At 45.3% G+C, this 14,045-nt stretch overlaps 1 protein-coding gene across 4 annotated transcripts in view; it reads left to right on the top strand.

Annotated features, from left to right (window-relative positions):
• LOC310841777 (phosphofurin acidic cluster sorting protein 2-like) overlaps positions 1-14,045 on the top strand; it is a 180,659-nt gene that overhangs the window by 55,768 nt on the left and 110,846 nt on the right. The window lies entirely within an intron of this gene.

The following is a 14,045-nucleotide window of genomic DNA, read 5'->3' as shown; positions in this document are numbered from 1 at the left end:
TTTTCCCTCCCACAGTTTAATGACTTTAGCTACAGTTGCATGCCCTACAGCTCTGCTTCATTGCTTTCACCGCTATCCGTTCTGTAATTTATTTATTTCTCAAATTTATATCCCACCCTTCCTCCCCAAAGGAGCCCAGGGTGGACAACTACAAGTGATGAAGCATCTTAAAAATGATGCAGAAACTTACCGGAAAAATAATAAATCAAGATACAAACTTTTGATAAAATAATGGAAATAGTTTGTTGACTATTTACAAACAAACTGTAAAGAGATAAGAACATTGGCAGGATTATTGGAATAACCTGCAATTTTTATAAGAGTGTGCATTTATGGTAGATGAATAAGTGATTAAGTTAAGTTAATTTGGAATAAGCAGAAAATAAAATAAAAAATTTAAGGAACCTTAGAAAGAGGGGGAAGGGAGTCAAGTTTCAAAATGTTAAAATGATTGTAAAGTTATTGAAATGTATAAAATTGAAAATGATAAATAAATAAAAATATTTAAAATGATTCCAAATGCAGATGCCGACTGGGAAATAACTTTAAAGACTAGTTAAAGAGGAAGGTCATTGGTATTAGCCAAAAAGGCAACAGAGTTGGCTCTTGCCTAATGTTCATGGGGAGGGAATTTCAAAGGAAAGGTGCCACAACATGATAATGACCTGATTCCCACATCGTTCAGAGTGGTACTCCTGATAAGATGGTGTCTGCAGGAGACCCTCACCTGCAGAGTGTCATGTTGGATTGGGCAAATAAGGGGCGAGACTATCTTTCAGGTATCCTTGTCCCATGTTGTATGAGGTTCTACACACCACAACCAGCACACATTGAGCTTAACCTGGTACCTAATTGGCAGCCAGTGCAATTCTTTCATCCGTGGGGTAACGTGTTGGCGGCATTTCGCCCCACTGAAAACTTTTATTTTATTGCGGATTTTCCTTTTTTTTGAATGTTTTAAATTGCTGTTTTTAACAGGTTTTACCAATAAGTTTGTTTTCTCCCTTTTGTAAGGTACGTATTTCCAGGTGGTGTATATATATTATGAAATAAAAAAATAGATAGATAGATATAGATAAATAGAAACGTAGAATTGTAGAGTTAGAAAGGACCCCAAGAGTCATCTAGTCTAACCCTCTGCAATGCAGGAATTAACTGCGATTAATATGCACTTAGATATATAGATATCTGTGCTTACTTAACAATTCTGTAGATTATAGGAGACCGTGTCTAGGCAGTACATAGTTCAGCTTGCAAGTTGGCCAACTTCTTTGAGGAAGTTGGAACTTCTTAATGTATAACAGCCCTTGTGGCAGGGTTGCCAGTCTGCAATCAGAGCAGTTCCTCTTCTCCCTTTAAATCTGCTGCTAAACTGGGCGACAAAGCCTCTGTGCCTTCTCCCACCCTTTCTTCCCCTCTAGATTCTTCTATACCTGCCTCTTTCCCAACATGCTACATATGGGGAGGTAGTGGGGAAAACACATGAAAGGACCATAGAGGAAAAGGGTAGAACAAGCTTCTGCAGCTGCCTCTTCTCCCAGTTTAGCCCCAGACTTAATTAAAGGGAATCTCTGGGGCGCAACCTGGAACTTTACTTTGTGCACACCTGTGCTCTGCTTGAAGCAGTGCGATCTGGAGCACCTTTTGAGTTTGTGATGTGTATAATTGGTTTTTGGAGCATCTTGCCCCCTCCGCCTACCTCCCCGCAGTGGATTGAACTGGGTGGCCATTTCATTACATTCAGTTCTCGTTTCCGTAATGGCTGGGCTTAATAGCAATTTCCCACTAACTAGAGAAGATGCTCATCTACCATGATAACGTCTTACGGGGAAGGAAATTACCCTGGTAGTTTTTTTGGATGATTCCCCCCCTTCTGCTTCCTAGCTTTCCCCCCTCCTCCTTCATTGCTTGTGTAAATTCTCTGCTGCATTTTTTAATTCGGTTCTATGTTTTATCTTGTGTACATTAATGCTTTTAAGTGCCACCTCCAGGCACATATAACAATGGAAATAAGATTCTCCCCCTCTAATAGCCTGTAAGGAAGAGTGAGAGTGAGAGCCCAATTGGGTTTTAAAGTTTTGTTTGTTGGGTGTGGGAAGCCTAGGAGTGTCCCAGATTTTGTTCAGTGTGTGTCAAGGTCTTTGTTTCCTTCCCTAGGTTGGCTTGAGTTTCGTGATTTTTAAGTTGGTCTCTCGCATTCAGAAGCCTTGACATTTGGCTAGGAGTTTGACGGTTTCCAGTGGAATCTTAAGTACTGTCGGGGCATCTATTGTCCTTTTCTCTGAAAGAAAAGGAGGGTGCCTTTCAGGGAGCCTGTGCAGTGGCTTTGAAGCTGGCACAATCTGTAAGATGCTCTTGTGTTTGGTGGAAAGTGGGGCTGTTTGTTGTGAGTCCCTGCGTTGCCAAGGAAACCGGCTGCTCCACTTTCAACGGACTGGAGGCCCTTCAGGTGGCAGGTAGCTTTTTATTCTTCAGGAGAAGCATTGAGCCGAGAGACAATCAGTTCGCTGGCTCGGTTTGGCAAGGATTAAACCAAAGAAAGAGGAGAAACGTGTGTTGTGGTGGTGGGATTTTTTTAATTTTTAAGTTCCAAACAGTTTCAATGCAAAGTTCCTTTTGTCTGGAAATCTGGTAGAACAGAAGGATCTCAAGAAGCACCAGTGAAGCAGATGGGCAACAGGATTCAGCCTGTTCTCTCTGGTGGCTTCCACATTGGGGGCCTTTAGCACAGCTGAGGCATTGCTTTTCTGCAGCCGGTTTTGAAACCTAATGAAAGCAGTGATTCCACCCGGCACTTAAGATTTTAGCCATCAGCACCTTTGCCACTCATGGCGGGAGTGAGCAACCTTATCAGGGTCCAGGGAACATGGTGGGGGCCCCATACGTCTGGCTGTGGGTGAGGCCGAAGCAAAAAAGGTGTCTCCCCCTTCACCCATCATCTGTTAATTCTTTCTCTCTTCCAATGTTAGATATAAAGGGACCCCTGACCATTAGGTCCAGTTGTGGCTGACTCTGGGGTTGCGGTGCTCATCTTGCTTTACTGGCTGAGGGAGCCGGTGTACAGCTTCCAGGTCATGTGGCCAGCATGACTAAGCCGCTTCTGGCAAACCAGAGCAGCGCACAGAAACGCCGTTTACCTTCCCGCTGGAGCAGTACCTATTTATCTACTTGCACTTTGTGCTTTCGAACTGCTAGGTTGGCAGGAGCAGGGACCGAGCAACGGGAGCTCACCCCGCCACGGGGATTCAAACCACCAACCTTCTGATTGGCAAACCCTAGGCTCTGTGGTTTAACCCACAGCACCACCTGCGTCCCATATATATATGTTAGATATATAACGTGCTAAATCAGAGTTTCCCAATCCTGGGTCTCCAACTGTTGTTGGATTAGAATTCCCTAGCTAGGGACGCAGGTGGCGCTGTGGGTTAAAGCCTCAGTGCCTAGGACTTGCCGATCGAAAGGTCGGCGGTTCGAATCCCTGCGGCGGGGTGCGCTCCCGCTGCTCGGTCCCAGCGCCTGCCAACCTAGCAGTTCGAAAGCACCCCCGGGTGCAAGTAGATAAATAGGGACCGCTTACCAGCGGGAAGGTAAACGGCGTTTCCGTGTGCGGCTCTGGCTCGCCAGAGCAGCGATGTCACGCTGGCCACGTGACCCGGAAGTGTCTCCGGACAGCGCTGGCCCCTGGCCTCTTGAGTGAGATGGGCGCACAACCCCAGAGTCTGTCAAGACTGGCCCGTACGGGCAGGGGTACCTTTACCTTTACCTTTACCACCTGCGTCCCATATATATATGTTAGATATATAACGTGCTAAATCAGAGTTTCCCAATCCTGGGTCTCCAACTGTTGTTGGATTAGAATTCCCTAGCTAGCAGGACCAGTAGTGAGGGATGATGGAAATTGTAGTCCAAAAACAGCTGGAGACCCAAGTTTGGGAAACCCTGTGTTAAATGGCACATTGAACCTAGGCTGCAGTTGCCACAACAAAATGTCTAGCCACTATTTCGTGAGCCAGTGTGGTGTAGTGGTTAAGAGTGGTAGATTCGTAATCTGGTGAACCGGGTTCGCTTCCCCGCTCCTCCATATGCAGCTGCTGGGTGACCTTGGGCTAGTCACACTTCTCTGAGGTCTCCCAGCCCCACTCACCTCACAGAGTGTTTGTTGTGGGGGAGGAAGGGAAAGGAGAATGTTAGCTGCTTTGAGACTCCTTCGGGTAGTGATAAAGCGGGATATCAAATCCAAACTCCTCCTCTTCTTCTATTTCCCCTCCCCCATGGAGAATAATAATGATAATAATAATCATAATAATCATAATCATAATCATAATAATTCACTTCTGTACTGAATTTTAATGAAAAAATCTCAAAGTGGTTTACAACACATTAAAGCAATACAGAATAAAACAAATTCAAGCTTCAGGGGAAATATTTCAGATCCTTCTCTAAGTGACATTTTCCTTTCCCCAGATTTATTTACCTACTTAATTCATAGAGTGGCCCCATAGCAGAAGTACTCTAGGAAGCCAGAGTGGTGTAGTGGTTAGAGTGTCGGACTAGGAGCTGAGAGAGCATGTCTCAAATCTCCACTCAGTCATGATGCTCCCTGGGTGACCTTGAGCCAGTCACAACCTCTTAACCTACCTCACAGAGTCATTGCGGATATTAACTGAGGATAGGGGTGAACTGTGTGCTCCTTGGAGAAAAAAATGGGATATAAATGCAATAAATAAGCTCTTTTGCTTACCTGCTTAAGAAAACAGGAGGGTCCAACCAGATAGAGATGTCAGTCACCAACCTAGCATCCAGAGATCTCCACATGGTTGCAATTGATCCTGCGCCAGTTGCAAAAAGTGCCTTGCGCCTGGCTAATTTCTATCACCGCCCTCTTCCCTCACATAACAATCTGCCCTCTGTCCCATCCAACCAGCCATCTATTCTTTTCCTTTCTTTCATGCTCTCTCTCTGGGCTGTGTTAGTGTGCACCAGAGGAGATCGAGGTCAATGGACTCTGTGCTGTAGACCAGGGGTAGGCAACCTAAGGCCCATGTGCCACAAGCGGCCCACGGGGGTCATTTAACTGGCCCACAAGCCACCCCTGAACCAAGCCGCCCACGCAGTGAGTCCCCACATGCTGCGCTAAACTGGCGTGGCGCGGGGACTCGCTTCCGCCGCACCAGAAATCGCGTCTGTGCAAACGCCGGAAACGCTGGCGCGTGCATTTAGGCGCATGCACGATCCGGCCCACGGAGGGATCTTCTCTGGAGTGAACCGGTCCAGGTGAGATAAACCTTGCCAACCCCTGCTCTAGACCCTTCTATAATATAAGCTCACAAGTTAGTCTCATTCAGCAATGGTCCCTTGCAGTGTTGATTAAATTTCCTCCTTGCCTCTTAAATGCATGTTCATTGTAGCTGGCAAATTAGTGATGAATTGTCTCCTAATTAGTCAAGTTCTGTTCCCTGCAGTGGAATAATGGTTTCATTATTTATTTTTCTTTTATAGCAAAATAGTCCTAAAAGACGGAAAGGGCGGGGGGGGGGGGGAGAGAGAGAGAAATAAAGGAGACCATTAATTAAAGTCTCCCCTTTCCTGTGCCGAACAGCAATTGACTAATTAAAGGGCAATTCCTCACTAATTCCCTGGCTGAGGCTGAACAGGAAGCGATAAAAAGGGCAGAAGCTGCAAGAAAGAAACTTTAATTAAAAACACAGTAGCCCTTAAAATCCCTTATGCCAGGAGCAGGCAGGCTTCAGGCTTGTGGAATCTACTTTTGATTGGAACTCCAAAATCTACCAACCAGAGCTGGGTACAAAAGACATACAGTTAGAACTGGAGGATGTGAGTACCTTCTAAGCCTAAGAATTAGCTTTCAGTAGCAGAACTGAACCAAAGCCATGGCCCTTTCACACAAAAGTCCACTCCTGGTTATCTTTCTTCATTCAACAGCCTGATTTAAGCGCAGAAAGTCATTGTGCTATTGCTACTGTTGGAACAATTTGGAGTCAGAAACTCTTGCCAGTCTTCTGCAAATCAGCCAGCGATCTACCAGGAGACCCCAATCTGCCTTCTGCCTTCATCTGTACTAGTATAGTACATTGCCTGTCCAACACTGGACAAGCTGAGACTTTAACTGTGTTATATTGTAAAAAATAAACGAAATCACAAATCACTTTCTGGGGAATAAAAATATGAAAGGGCGATACAGAGAATGTTGGAACACAACTATTTGTCAGCAAGATGGATTATCCATAAAAAGCGAATGAAGAGGGGGAGTCATTCCAGAGAAGAACTAGCGCGTAAGCAGCCTCTCCTTTCTATGTGTTTTTGTTTTGGACGAAAGCTGAATCTGGTTGTCCTCATAGGCAAGAAAACACCCAATGTGTTTTTGTACCTGGAGATGCAGCTTAATTAAGATGATCTAAAAGCCTTTTGTGATGCTCAAGGAGTTGATTCATGTGTTCAAACATCTGGAGACCAGAGCAACACGGATGCTGAATCATCAATTTTATAGGCCCTTCAGTGTAAGCTGGGAGACAGAGGCAAATTTGGTGCACTTCTTTCTTCCTTGAGCAATATCCATATTAGCAAGTCTGTGTCTCATTCTCTCTCCCACCTCCCAGTCCCCATCTGGACCCACAAATGCACATTTCCTTTCACAGTCTGATCTTGTGATTGTCCAATTGGCTTGGGCATTGTTGAGGTGCTCCCTCCCTATTCAGTAGGCACACCTCTCCCCTGTCCCTCCTACTTTCTCTCTTAAAGGCTGCCAGCCAAGCCTTTAAGCTTTACAGGGCTGAGATGGCTGGTGGCTGGAGAGGAGACAACATGGCAGTTGTACCCCATTGATATCCAAGGAAAGAGGTGCACCTTGGGAGGGGCGTGAGGCTCCCCCAGATGACCCGTTTATTGAATATACATCCCAATTTGCTTGCACAGAGCTTACACAAAGTTTGTCCAATGCCTGTTCTTTAATGACCATTCCCTCTGAGTTGTTTGTGGGGAGGTTGTACACCTTCCTATCAATCGGTTGTTGCCCTGAACTTTTTCATGTGTTTTCCCATTTGTTCTCCTAACTGTAAAAACCTCATTTTTTCAAAAAGTAGATTAGTTGCAACGGAGCGCTTTAATCCACTTTCATTGTGCAAACCTAATGTTCCAGTCTGTGAACAAATCCCTCCTGCAAAAGAGAGACCATCTGTAGGCATCTATAGTGTGTGCATGTGTGTGTGTGAGAGAGATCCGCAAGGTGTCTCTTGCACACCTTCCAACGTCACACAGATGAAAGCAGGGACATAACTTGCTACTCCCCTGTTCCTCCTACAAAGGATCAATGCCCTCATCCAAATTATATTTTGTTGAAGGCTCTGCTCCACTAGCTATATTGACTTAATCTGCAATCGTCTTTTGGGCAAAGAAGAACATAATTGTCCTGCAATATGCTTTCAGCAGCCTGAAATATCCTTCATTAGCAGCAGTGTTTGAAATGGCAGGCTACCTCGTTTATTCTTAACGATTATACTCCACTTTTCAATCAACTGATTCTCAAGGTGATTTACAACAGTTTGTAACAATACAAGAATCAAAACACACACACACACACACACACACACACACACACACACACACCATCCCCCTCACTGATGGATGGGGTCAGGGCATGCTTCCCTTTGGTTCCGTAGTTCTGGGTATTTGGTGGTTGGAGGCAATAGTTCACTCTGGGAAGAAGGGACGGTGGATGGGGCCTGGCTGGTCTTTCTTCTGCCACAGTGCTCTTCCTGCATGGCAGGGAGTGCAGCTTCCAGTGGACCTCGGTCCCCTGACTCTTTAGCAGATGTGCTAGGGACAAAGGTACACCCATGCTCTTCTAGAACAGGGATAGACAACCTGTGAGGCATGACCATTATAAAAATAGATTTTAAAAAATAACCATAAATTAAAACCATTGTATCAAATTGTTGTGGCTATTTTTTCTTCTCCAATAAGCCTAAAGTGGTTGGGACAGCATGATGATGGTGATTTTGTCATTCCTCATAATCTCATACCCCTTGAAACTAGGGATGGGGAACCTTTTGGTCCTCCAATTATTGCTGGACTACAAGTCCCATAATCCTGATCGTTGGCTGAGCTGGCTGAGACTAAAGGGACTTATACTTCGACAACATCTGGAGGGCCAAAGGTTCCCTACTCATGGCCTAAGCAGATATTTTTACAATAATGTGTCAAACGGGGGACAGGGACCTACTGAGATACCTTTAAACACAAAACACAAACTGTTCTGGGCTTAACACTATATCGGCTACCTTAAACTTTCAGTCTCTTTAGAACACCCGAAGCCACGTCCACACATTCTGGTGCTTTTCAATCACCATGAGGAAGACTGACTGCAATAAGAAGATATGGTATTGGCAGTTGGGGGTGTCTTGGCCTCAGCAAAGAGCAGCCTTTCTCTGGAAACACCTGTCTACCTGGTCTGGTCCAGGAGCAGAACTGCTCACAGGTATCCAGGCTGACAGAGCTGCTTCTACCATACATTTATTTTCCCCCCAGACAGCTGACTGTTACCATCACATGTTTGAAATCTATCTAGATCAGCGTTCTGACTATTGCAGAAATACAGAAAAGACAAATACCTGTCAGGATTCCCTACTGAGGAAAGCCCCGTGAAGCTGAACTGTTACTTACCTGTCAGAAGGAATTAACTTTGAACCTTTTGTCAGAGCCTTCCTGTAATTAAAATGCTGGGAACATTTGTGTTGGCTGTCCCCTGCAAGGAAGGGAGTTAAAAGGTCAGCAAATCCCATAGGCTTATATTAAAACAGGTTTCCTCTCACAGTTCACTGCCTGTCTGATGGGGATCAGCTGGTGAAATAGCCTCACCAACCTGTGCACTTTCACTCTCGTCTCATTGATGCCTTGGAATCTGTACCTGCTAAATCCGTTCTCCCGCAGTTTTAACAGCTAGGATTCCCCCAGCCCCCGCCACTGTGAATCAATGCTTCCTATCACAGTAAGGAGCCATTAGCCACCCCTCATTTGGCACCAGGCCCCCCACTAATCCAGTTTTGGATTATGGGGATCTTGTGTTTTCAGGCAGGTAAAGCACATAATCTGGAGTTTCGTGGGTCCTGAAAATACCCAGCAAATCACTTGTGGGAGTTTTCCCCACCTTCTGATCTCAGGTATTTTCTCCAGCACCTGCCTCTGAGTAGCAGCCAGAGTAGCACTGAGTAGCAGCCAGGTAATTTCAGCCTTTGATGAGATAGAATGCTTCCACAAAAGCAGTTTGCTTCCCTGTCCAACAGAACCTTGCACTGTGTTGTGAGTCTGCTCAAAGGGACACCAGAGCATCCACCTTATGAAACTCTTCAGTGCCGATGACCCTGATCTTAAATTTCAGATACTTTGGCCTGCCTGCTTGCCTGGCTGTTTGGGTCTGGGCACTGTAATTTTCCAAAGAAGCCAAGGAGCAGCCTTCTAGCTCTGTAGCTTTTCTGGCATCAAATGCAATTCTAAACAAAGGCTTGCCTCTTTCAGCTTCCTGATGGCATCTCCATTGCTGCATATCACAACCCTTGTTTGTCTGAGATTTGTCCCGGAGATTAGGGCTTTTGGCTTGCTCCATCTCTGTCCTGACTGCCACCTGCTTCCTCAGGGAGTTTCACATTAAGCAGAGCAAGATTTAAACTGCATTGAGTTGATGCACAGAGATGATTGTCCCCAAAGTTTAAAACTGTAGCCACAGTATCAGTGCTAGCCCACCCCACTATGTTAACAATGTTGTGATTTAGTAAGTACAGTGGTAACTCGGGTTACATACGCTTCAGGTTACACACTCCGCTAACCCAGAAATAGTGCTTCAGGTTAAGAACTTTGCTTCAGGATAAGAACAGAAATCAGGTTCCAGCGGCACGATGGCAGCAGCAGGCCCTATTAGCTAAAGTGGTGCTTCAGGTTAAGAACAGTTTCAGGTTAAGAACGGACCTCCGGACCGAATTAAGTACTTAACCCGAGGTACCACTGTAAGCCTGAATAGTTAGGATTGCCTTCTCCTGTCTCCAGCCAAATAAGATGGCTCCTGGCTATGGGTTAGATTGGGTATTTGTGATCAGAGTTGGTAAAGGACTGCTTTTAGCCATCCGTGTCCCTCACAATCTTCTGTTTTTCATTTAAAATTAGGAAATAATTGACAGCTCTCCCGTTTTGCTGTTCTCATGCTGCTTTTCAGATCACTCTAGAGAGTCTTCTTTTCCTACTATTTAACATCTCTTTAAGTGCTAACAATGTGTTCTATGTGCTGTGCATGAAAATTCTGTTTAAGTCTGGATGTGAGATGCTTGTGTGGTCTGTCAAAGCATTCTGATTATACATCCTCTTCATCCCCCGACAACCTTCCCCCAAAGGACGGATAACTCACTCCAGTGCTACCTTGCCACTTGATCCATCCATGCCTCCAGAGTTTTGAAGTATTTCAACTTGGCTGTGTACTGCAACATCACCCTAGACTATTGTAAACACGGACTGCATCATTTAAAATGCCTTTGGGAATGGACTTTGCCCCATTTCCTTTTCAGATATGCATGCCGCATTGGTGCATTTTGCACTCGGCTAAATTAAGTGGTTGCTTGGCGGTCTTGGCTTAAAAATGGGCAAAGCGCCCATTTGAAGGTAACTGGAGACGGCAAACATATTGTCCCAGGTGCCTGGGTGCTGAATTCTGCTCATCGGCAGTTTTGTTGTTAAAAAATTAATCTGCGAAACATAACTAGTTCCAGGCATGTGGGTTTGTGTGGTTTGTGCTCATTGGAGAAGAATCCTGGAGATGCACACAAAGCCAAATGACAAAAAGTCCACAGAGATTCTGACTTCCTAGTAGCAGTGGGCATTTTGGCATGCGAAACCTCTTAAAATGGCATGGGCCCAGACTATCTGATGGTCCACTTCCTTCTGTATGAGCTTTCTCTCTCACTCACTCACTCACGTCTTATCTGAAGGCGTTTTTCAGGGTTCCTCTCCTTGTATTGAAGAAGGTGTAGTTTAAAGTTGGGACCTTCTATGCTGTGGCACCCCTCCTCTAGAATTCCTTTCCTCAAAGAGTTTCCTTGGCGCTTTCATTGTTGGCTTCTAGGCACAAGGTAAACTTTTACACACTGTTGGGAATTTCAAATTCAGTCTCTGCAGAGGACTGAGCAATGGTTCCTGCAAACCCTATTTTGGCATGGATCTTCGTTTGTAGCCCAGCTTGTGCTCAGCTGCGGGGGGGGGGGGGAGAGGAAAGAATCAGAAGCATACGGCCTATTCTTTCCTTTGGGTCACTTGGAATTGGAATGTCAGGTGATTGACAGGTGGGCAGTTCCACCCACATGCAGTGTTAGAAACTGAGATATGAAAGCTAGGAGCTAAATGGTGCCTTAAACCTACCGGTAGGTTATGGGCGCGGCAAAGGAATATCTAGGCACACTTTTTTTATAACACGAATGCAAAGCTGAAAATGAATGAACTGCAGCTAAAATATTATGTCCATTTTTCATATGGTCTAGTCCTTCCCCTGCCCACCCCCCTAATATTCTTAAGAGCATCTCTTCTCCAGTCTTCAGAAAGTAGCTGGAAGTGGAGAAGCAGAAAAATGTCCTCCTTTCCTTCCACTCTGCAGTTTTAATCTGAAATCTTAGGCACAGTACTGTGTACTGAGCCCAAAGCTCAGAAACTGCTTGTGCTAATGAAATTCCCTGTCGCAAAATGCACCTAGAACAATGGGAATTTCAAACACTGCCATGTGTAAAAGTGGCCCACACAGGATGGGTTTGCTCAAAATCCTACCCCTGCTTCAGACGCATGGCTCACCCAATGTATGTTCCGGGAGCAAATAACATCCATTCCACTGTTTAGATACTACAAGGTAAATGCTTCTCTTGCTGGCATGGAGATTAATATTAGTGCTGGTAAAAGCAATTTATAAAGGAGCTCTGCATTGGTTACTAAGCAAGGCTGTCCATTCTCTTTAATGGATACCCCTGAGTTTCAAAGCTATGCAGTGTTGCTTTGCAGCTTGAATAAACAAGGCTTTTAAAGCTGTCCAAATCAAGCCAGACCAGCAATGTGTATGTAGCTTAGAAGCTTTTTCTACTTTACCAGTGTTGCTCTTTTCTTCCCTACTCCCCTCTCTTTCCATAACGAGATGCAAAGAAATCTCTCTTCTGCCGCAATAAAACAACCTTCCATTTAAGCTTGGTGAGCTGGCTTCTCTAAAACCTGATGTTGAGTTGGGTTACGTTTATCAAGTTGGGCAGCACAAATCAGGGGCTGGGATTTGGAGGCCACTGTGACCTCCAAATGCAGTCTGGTGGGATTGTTCAGGTATTTGCATACTCATAATACCCCCTTCTCTCCCCCCAACCCCCATACTCATTTATGCACAAACACACTCCAGGACTTAAGCCCTGCTGCAGTTAAATCAGCACTAGAGAGGGGCCTTAACAATTGCTGGCTGTTTTAATTATACTAATGATGATACGTGATTCACATCTTTACTCTTGTCAGCTCTTAGATCCCCAAAATTAGATAACGGGGAGACAAAGGGGGATAATTTGAAGCAAATAATAAATAAAACAAGTAACAGGTATTTGGTGTCTGACGTGTTTGAACTTCTTGCAGCACAGCCTTGGAAACGATAAACTTGCGCTCATAAACTTCAAATGCAATTCCCGCCTGGTGAGGAAAGTTTCGAATGGAAAGTGGTGTGCTTTTTAATGTATACTTAGTTGAGATCCAGGTTGGTTGAAATCACCGGTTCTACATGGCGGTTGATACCCATCGGAATTGTTTGAATCAATAATGAATCATCTCTTCCACGGCTGTGAGTACCAGAATTGGAGATTTGGTATTCTTGACGCGTACGCCGAGCATCACTTGTAAGGTAGCAGTGTTTTGGAATGGCAACTACACTAGTTGTACCGCTGCCCAACCCAGTCTGACTCGTGTTAAGCTCTTGTTCTCAGGAATATAGAGAAGCTTGTTGGAATTCAGGTGCTATAGCTTCCTCTGGGTAAAGTAGGTCGGGGAAATGCATCTTCCTGTCAGCAAAGCTGGCATGCAGAGGGTGGCGGTGGAGAAAGAGGGGATTTGATGAAGGTTAGGGCACCCCCGGCAAATCCACTGTCCATTTGCTTGTGGAAGTTACAGCTGCTTTGAATGTAAATTCGGCAGCTTGGTGGCAAAGGACTACACATCACCGCACCCTTGCATCTGTCTGGGTTGTGACTCCCTGCTTCTGTTCATAGGGAAACTGTGGTGTGAGCATGCGTATGCTTGCTGCTGCCGCCTCCTCCGCCTCTGAAACTGGGACCCATTTCTTGGTTTGCTGGCAATATGTCTGCAATGCTTTTCAGCCCCCCCAGTGAAAGGAGCTGCAGCCATCCTGAATGGGGTTAGGGCAGCTGAGCAGGGGGAGGGAGATCCTGGCGCAGGCTGCCACCAAACTGTTGAGGACAATAGCGGACGCTGTTTTGAGGCAAGGCAAGAACAAGCCTGTGTGTCTGTTTCTGGCGCTAATTGAATGACTTTTAAGCTCAGAAATTGGGAGAGGAAGGATGGAGGAAGGAATATGCAGGGACATTGTGTTGGAATAGTCTTACCTCAAAATGAATACACAGCTACAAGAGGCAAGAGCACGGAGACATTTCCCTCTGTGAAAAACAGCAGATGCCTGTGGCAGATTTAAAACCAAGGGTGCTTTGTTTTTGCTCCCCATATTAGTGATTCTTAGCCGGTTTTATTCTACAAGTATATACAAGATTCTTTATGCCAGAGCCCATCTGGGTCTGTTGGGTTAGTTCATCTGTAGTTTCCACCTTCCCTTGTTCTCCCCTCTTGATCGTGGATACACATATAAGCATGTGGAGCTGCCTTATGCTTAGACCATTGGCCCATCTAACCCAGTATTGTCAACTCTAACCCGCAGCAGCTCTCTGAGGTCAAATGCAGATGTCTTCCTCAGCTGTGCTCCCTCAAATAATGGAGACGGAACCTGAGGATTCCTGTGTGGAAAACAT

Source organism: Podarcis gaigeae (assembly GCF_964106915.1).
Source record: "Podarcis gaigeae genome assembly, chromosome: 3".
NCBI classification, from domain to species: domain Eukaryota; kingdom Metazoa; phylum Chordata; class Lepidosauria; order Squamata; family Lacertidae; genus Podarcis; species Podarcis gaigeae.
Note: the sequence above shows the minus strand (reverse complement) of the source record. Positions and strands in the feature narration are given on the sequence as shown.